The sequence below is a fragment of the Hippoglossus stenolepis genome, chromosome 3 (genome assembly GCF_022539355.2).
Source record: "Hippoglossus stenolepis isolate QCI-W04-F060 chromosome 3, HSTE1.2, whole genome shotgun sequence".
NCBI lineage: Eukaryota > Metazoa > Chordata > Actinopteri > Pleuronectiformes > Pleuronectidae > Hippoglossus > Hippoglossus stenolepis.
This window is the reverse complement of record NC_061485.1, coordinates 23,635,090-23,642,563: the sequence shown is the minus strand read 5'-3', so window position 1 is coordinate 23,642,563 and position 7,474 is coordinate 23,635,090. Positions and strand designations below refer to the sequence as shown.

The following is a 7,474-nucleotide window of genomic DNA, read 5'->3' as shown; positions in this document are numbered from 1 at the left end:
GTGCATATGTCCCTCTACTATAACCTTATTGAATCTCTCAGTCAATTAAAGCAATCATCTTTCTCTGTGGGATGTTTCATAGTCCACCATAAAGAGAGATGTTTTATCTGCTCTGGGAATATCAGTGATGGCCACAGCGGCGTCGGAGAATCTCCAGCCTGGAGAAATGGTTTCTTTTGAACAATCACGCCAGCACCATCGCGGCACCATTTCCCGCCTCCAGAGTGCTCTCATATTTTTTTTTTTCATTCGCAGATATAATGATTTTAATATTCCATTGACTGTGTCTTTGCTGGTCTGCTGAGCAGGAAGCAGACGGTTCCATCAGCAGAGCTGCGCCTGGCATTCATCATTAAATGTCTGCCCAGGAAACAGACAGCTTTACACTCATCTGCATCTGCTTGGTATGCCAACTGGGTGAGCATCCACACCGTCCTACCCACACTGTTATTTCTGATTAGCATATAATGCATCAATTACTTCACTTTCACTAAACAGAAAAGCTACCACAAGTTTTGTTTCCAAGGCAACTATGAAGAGTGCTGGCGGCAGGAGTAAATTAGTTTGGCAGTGAATGTTGGATTGCGATGGTAAGAGCCAAGTAAGAGCAAACAATTGTTGTCCGATCTGAACATATGGAATGTGATGAGGGAGTGTTGCGCGCGCACACACAAACACACACACACACACACATGCACGTCTCTCTATAGTTGTGAGGAAACTCATTGACATAATGCATTCCCTAGCCCCTAACCCTAACCTCAACCCTCACAACTAGATGCTTAAACCTAACTCTAACCTAATTCTAACCCTAAAACCAATTCCTAACCCTAAAAAAAAAATTGAAGTTGTGTGGACCAGCCAAAATGTCCTCACAATGATGGTATTGAACCAAAATTGGCCCTTATAACTATAAATAGACATGCACCCGCACACACACACACACACACACACACACACACACACACACACACACACACACACACACACACACACACACACACACACACACACACACACACACACACACACACACACTGACTATGGTTATTCCCTATAACTGAACCATACCTGCTGAGGTTTTCACATAGGAATGTATTGTATATAATGATATAACTGTATCCACTATAGTTATATTTATAGTCCGATTAGAAATGGAATTATAATAATATCTCTGTTATGAGAGAAAATAACAGAAACGCAAAACAGTTCTGACATGATTCAACAATTTCCACCTCTGTTTACTATCAACTGCAGAATACTGTTTATCGCAGGTTATGATTAGCACTTAATTAGGTTTTTCATTTTTATCTGAAACATTCAGTATAAGTTAATAATGAATACATCAAGTTTTTCCATGAAGAATTCACAGCTGGATATTTAAGCTATCCTTTTTATGAAGGCCTTTATCTTGAACTGAATAACCAAAGTAAGAGACATCATGGACACCACTACACAGACTGTTCTTTTTAGTTTTGCTGTAATTCAATTTCACAATTTTCTTAAAGGTGCAATTGGTAACAAGCTGAATTTATTCATGAGAGAAATTTGAATATATGTGATTTCCAGATGTGACAGTGACAATAATGAGTTTCGACAAAAGATTAGAGGCGTCCTTCTGTTCTCATGTGTGTTTCTTATGTGGCTCCTTTAATACTTTGAGGTGTACTCTCTCTGGAGGAACATGGGGAAATTCATTCAAAGCTCCTGTAGTCTCAGTCCATTTACCTGTCTCACAATTCCCTCTGTCCTCTGCAGGATGATGTCGGAGGCTGTTGGACTGCTGGATGATGACCACCCGTCTCCCCTGAAGTGCCCCTGCAAGACCTGAATACAAGAAACTGTAACACCTTCTCTGTGAGTTTCCTCTTACTGAACTTAAACAAGACACTGAACACTAGATGCTTCAGATTTAAGAGTTTTATTGGTTTATTTATCTAAGAATGGTAAATTTAAATGAATGGTCAAAGTCCCCTTCGGGTGATTCCTAGTTGTTTTTGGTGACACCCCGATTCTCTCCTTCACCACCACATGGTCAAAATGTCGACTTTCAGTGCAAATCATCTCACAGTGAAAAGCCTTTCACTTTACTGGGCACATTTCTCTTTCCAAACTATAAACAATTTTGAATTAAATGATTCTTCAAACCTTCTTCAAGCACAGTCCTTAGGATGGATTTGAGGTTTGTGGTAATCTTACAGAACCAGGCAGGTATCAGGAGCAGCTTTTTTATTTGTATGCTTGAACTAGGATTTGTGCTTTTAAAATGACTGTAAAAGCGAGGACGTGTGTTACAGATTGTTGTGGCTTCTTTGAGCTATACTGGGAGCACAGAGATTGTTAATGGTAGGCTACAACTTTTGGTATTGGTTGGCTGCAAATGTTGAATTAAAACCATAATATTCAGGTTCTAGCTCTAATTATGGTTTAAAGCTAAAGCTTTTGACAGCTTAAGCTGCTATCAGTCAGTCATGTATATGGACCCATTTTTCAAGGAAATGCAAAATAAATAGTGAAAGTTTTCAGAACAGGGACAGTCCTGAATCTATTATGGATGAGCTGTTTGGATTAAACAAAGCTTTGTGTTGGACACAGATACATACAGTAGATATACTTTCAACTATGACCTTTAAAGATGTATTTTCTTTGACATCCCTTAAACATATTTCAAAATGACTATTAACCCTTTCACTACAGTGGACAGGTTTTCAAAAGCTGTTTTCTTGTGCATGATTGGCGATGTATAATTGCACATCAACCACTACAGTGCACTCATCCCATACACTGCCACCCACTGTCCACCTGCTGCTAGTGCAACACAAATTAAGAAACCAAGATGGCCGACACGCAGTCAGAAATGCGGAGCTGGTCAGGAGTACTTGCTAGTCCTTCTCTAGACCCTTGCAGGCAAATGGAATTTACTGACATCAAGTAACAACTAAGGAGTAGTACAAGTATTGATATTATTATGGGAGGAAATTGCAATTTATCATCTATCCACGATATTTGACATCATGCATCGCGGACATTGACTTTATTAATATTGAAAATACTTTACCAACTGTTTTGTCAGTAAATAAATTCGTATTAAGAATGTAATTAGAATGTTAATTGGAGTTTTTTGTTTAAAAAAACCAACATTTATATAACACTTTCCAAAAAGGAAAAGAAACTCTGTTCTAGACAAAATGTGATGATTTCATTTCTGGGAATTAATATGGTTGTGTCATTTCTCAAATACTCAGGATCAACAATGTATGTTTAAATATATGAAAACATTAAAAATACACATTATTTTATCGTTTTCAAATTCATTGATTTATTAAATAAACATTTCTTAAGTTGAAAAGTCAAACACATGCTGTTCACCTGACTGGGCATCTGAAAAACCTTACTTTACCTTAATATGTCTGAAGAAGAAGAAAATACACTAAGAAAGTAATAATTCATCAACAAATATTATTAATTAAAAAAGCATGAATTTAGTAATAAAAGAGCAAACATGTATTTTAGAACATCAGTCATTAGTTTTCTCTCCCATGTCACTAATAAGGTTTGTATACCTGTCAATGTATTGTTCAATTTGTCCAACATGGTCATATTTTTGTTGTGTAATTAATTTACTTGGTCTCTAGTGGGTGAAAGTGGAGCTTTAGGTCTTTAGTCTTTTATAATTACATTCACAGCTTCAAAGTTTAAACCTCCTTACCTTAAAGCAGAGAATCTGCACTTTAATGTAGTGTCCAAACTGTCCATTATTTATTGAATTCACTGAGACTTTGAGCCTGAAGAATAAAACGAATCCGCTCTCGACTGTATATTTGAATGTGCACCACTCAGACACTTTAGAAATTAAATGATAAAGGCCTTCACAAGGACGTTGTATTATTAATCCAACTCCAGGCTCTGATTCGTAAATAGGCACTGTGTAATATAAAAAAAAACATTTGTTATTTTGTTAAGGTTCATATTCTTAAATAATTTTCTCTTCAGTCGAAATGCCGCAAACGACAAGACACAGCAGAACCATATTACTGCAGCATAGGAGCACTGGTTAGTCTCTGAGGCTCCCATTTTAAAGTGCGTGTGACTGAGTGTGTTTGTGTGTGTGTGTGTGTGTGTGTGAGTGAGGGGGGAGAGAGAGAGAGAGAGAGAGAGAGAGAGAGAGAGAGAGAGAGAGAGAGAGAGAGAGAGAGAGAGAGAGAGAGTGTGTGTGAGTCTATGTCTGTGTCAGTGTGTGCGTGTGCGCGTGAGAGTGTGTGGGTGTGATTGCATATGTCTGTGTGAGAGAGAGAGAGAAAGTGAGTAAAAGTGAGTGAGAGAGTGTGTTTGTGTGTGTCTTCATGTCAGAGAGAGAAAGTGAGTAAAAGTGAGTGAGAGAGTATGTTTGTGTGTGTGTCTGTGTGTGTGTGTGTGAGAGAGAGAGAGAGAGAAAGTTAGTAAAGTGAGAAAGAAAATCTGCATGCGTGTGTTTGCATGTGTGTGTGTGTGTGTGTGTGAGGGCCCACACCTCATTATTGTCCCCGGGGCGCTGGGTTTATCTGGCTTTGTTTTACTCCATAGTGAAAGCATCATTCACTCAAATTTCCAAATCTTCCCTCCAGCTGAATTTTTTCTGTTAACATCTCAGCGATAATTCAATGCAACAAAACACATGAAAAGACGAGACCTGATGTGATTTATGAATAAAGCAACATAACCAGACAGACCAGTCAATAGATGTGGCGTGACATATGAACTGCGAATCCACCGCTTATTTTGTTGCAGGATGCCCCAGCTGTGTGACTCACACAGGCTGCGTATGCCTCCCACTCAAGCATCAATCTTCTATCTTAAGTCTCTTGTTTTCCCGGCACCACAGAAGCATGAGACGTCTGAATTAAAGATGGGCATGAGACACACCATCGCTCATCACCCCCAAACAGCTTCGCCACCTGCAGAGGTTCTCCAACGCGCTCGCTCTCTCTTTCTCTAACAAGAATTGTGACGGAAACACAAGAGACACAAAGCAGCGGAGTTCTAGTAGTTTAGACTGCGGATCCGGACTCTGTGTTTTTTATTGTGTGAGGAAGTGATAGAATTATTCTGTGATTTGCATAACAGGACTTGGATTTAATGCTTAGACACTGAGGTCAGTGCCGGGTTATTATAACAAGTGTTAATGAATGTGTCGGGAGGAAAGCAACAGAGTGGATCTTGATTAAAATGGGAAAATCCCTATTGTAAAATAGTTCCTTTGACACTATGCATTGCTCTAATTCAAAACCCAAGCACCGTTCTCCACCACACGCAATTGAAAAAAACATTCTACACTAATAAATATTCAAGCCGACCCTGCTTTAGTTTTGGTGTCTTTGTTTAGGAGCTCTTTCTTTTCATTCAATTCACTGCGCTGCATAAAGGAACGATTAACAACATCAAAATCTAATCTGCAACCATTTCATTTGTAGAATTATAAAAGTGAAATATGGAAACATTAATGAATATTATTGAAAACTGATGTGACACCTATGTGTGTAGATATTGGACTGACAAATTTATTATGGGACATATTTCACTTGATAAACCCCAACAATAAATACTCAGTAATTAACAGAATTTTATTTTCTACCTTCTATGTTTAATGATCACAGGATGGAGTACAAGCGTTGCATATGGGTTTTACAGCTTAAAAAGCTGGATGTATAATTAATTGTATAATTATCCCAATAAATACTGACACAGTACATCCAATCCTCCGTGTTAATCTGTTACCATTTCAGACAGATGATCAGATTCATTTAACTATTTTCACATTTTGAGTTGATGCAAGAACTGGGCTGTTTGTATAATTATGACTTTTTCTCAACTTTATTTACAAACAATCATACGACATAATGTGTGTGTTTCCCTCTGTGCCCAGCAGGGAGTAGGGGACCAACAGTTAGACCCTTGGTGGATGCAGGTGTACAGAGTTTTATTTCCTGGGTTTATTCAAGAGCATGCCCTTTATTTTGAAAGGATTATTCTTTCATTTCACGTTCAGATTTTGCCGTGCTTTCCCTCAAAACCCTGCTCACTCTCTAAAACAGTCCCTTATTTTGTGAAAAATTCCCCAGACGGTTTGTTTGCATTCAGATTTACTGTTTTGCACAAATATCCTGCGCTTACCTTTTTGTCCTTTTTGAGAAACGACCCTGTCAAAAATTGTCAACCGACAGAACGCCTCACCAAAGTCACGGACCTCAAATAAGAATTTAATTTGAATGGGGCTGTTACTTTCTTCAAATTGAATTGATGAAGTCGTACCAATTAAAAAATGAAAGACGGCGCTCTTGAATAAAGATAAGAAACTTCATAGAGGTGGGACTTCTGAAACGCAAAAGTAGCAGCAGCAGCAGCGACAGGTGCAAATGACAATTTAATGCAGCTGTCAGGTGAGCAGTGCATCAGGAGGCATGACGACAGAAGAGAAGAGCTGACGGCTTGAGTACACAGTCTTAATGAAAATGGTACGCTGGATATACATTATATTGAAAAGATTATATGAGGGTAGGCTGTTTGAGTGACTTTAAAATCCACGCTTCATTTACTTCACCATGGTTTCACATGTTTTAGTATTTGTCAGTGCAGCAGATTGGACATTAGGGAAACTGAACATTAGAGCATCAACAGTCATCAGCAGCCGCTAATGTACCAGAGTTCTTTTGCTTTACAAGGCTTTTTCTAAATCATGGACCATAAAGAGGCCACAATTTACACAGAGGGGCCAATTATATGTCCAACATCCATGAACAAATCCTCATTCATTAAGGTGCACATTAAAGGCAATTCTTATTTAACGTTAGCTCTACAACTTTGAGCAAAGCCACAAATAATTGAATATATTTTGAAAATCGTTACTTGTTCAAGCACATTGTGTCAAAAAACCTCAGAAAATAAAAATTCTTAACAAACTGTCATATTTTTTGTTAGTATTGTTAGTAAGTGACTAGTTTACTTTTAAAAACCAGTGACGGGACAGGGGCACTTCAGTGGCCAATTAGATTCCAGGTAGGGCCAGTGCCCCCCCTGGATCAGCCCCTGTTAGGTGCTCAAATAAGCAATCGCTACTGTGGTTCAAATCACAACAAGAGAAGAATGTAGAGCGTATTGTGAGCATAACAGGTATTTCATGTAGTTTCAACAAGAGACAGAGATACAAGAGTCTAATGAAATGGATCCAATTGCTTACAGCTAAACCCCAAATCTGCATATTTGCTACAGCCTGAAAACAGGTGATAGCTTTTTTAAGGCTCTGGTACTGAAGCTGCCTTGTGTATGCATCTATCTGTGTGAGTTTGTTTGTGTGCTGATGTGCTTGTAGCAAACCTGGCTCATGAAGCTGTGTATCCCTTGGAGAGGTCATTAAACAAAGTGTTGAGAGCCAGAGGTCTCTCTCTGTTGGAGTCCAGCAGGATACGTATGTCACTGCTGTGCGTAATATCAGCCACCT

At 38.7% G+C, this 7,474-nt stretch overlaps 1 long non-coding RNA gene across 1 annotated transcript; it reads left to right on the top strand.

Annotated features, from left to right (window-relative positions):
- Positions 1-297: 297 nt before the first annotated feature.
- Positions 298-5,564, top strand: LOC118103412. The gene is made up of 3 exons (XR_004694875.1): positions 298-417; positions 1,759-1,857; positions 4,768-5,564. It is a non-coding gene; the product is annotated as an uncharacterized LOC118103412 (long non-coding RNA).
- Positions 5,565-7,474: the final 1,910 nt, after the last annotated feature.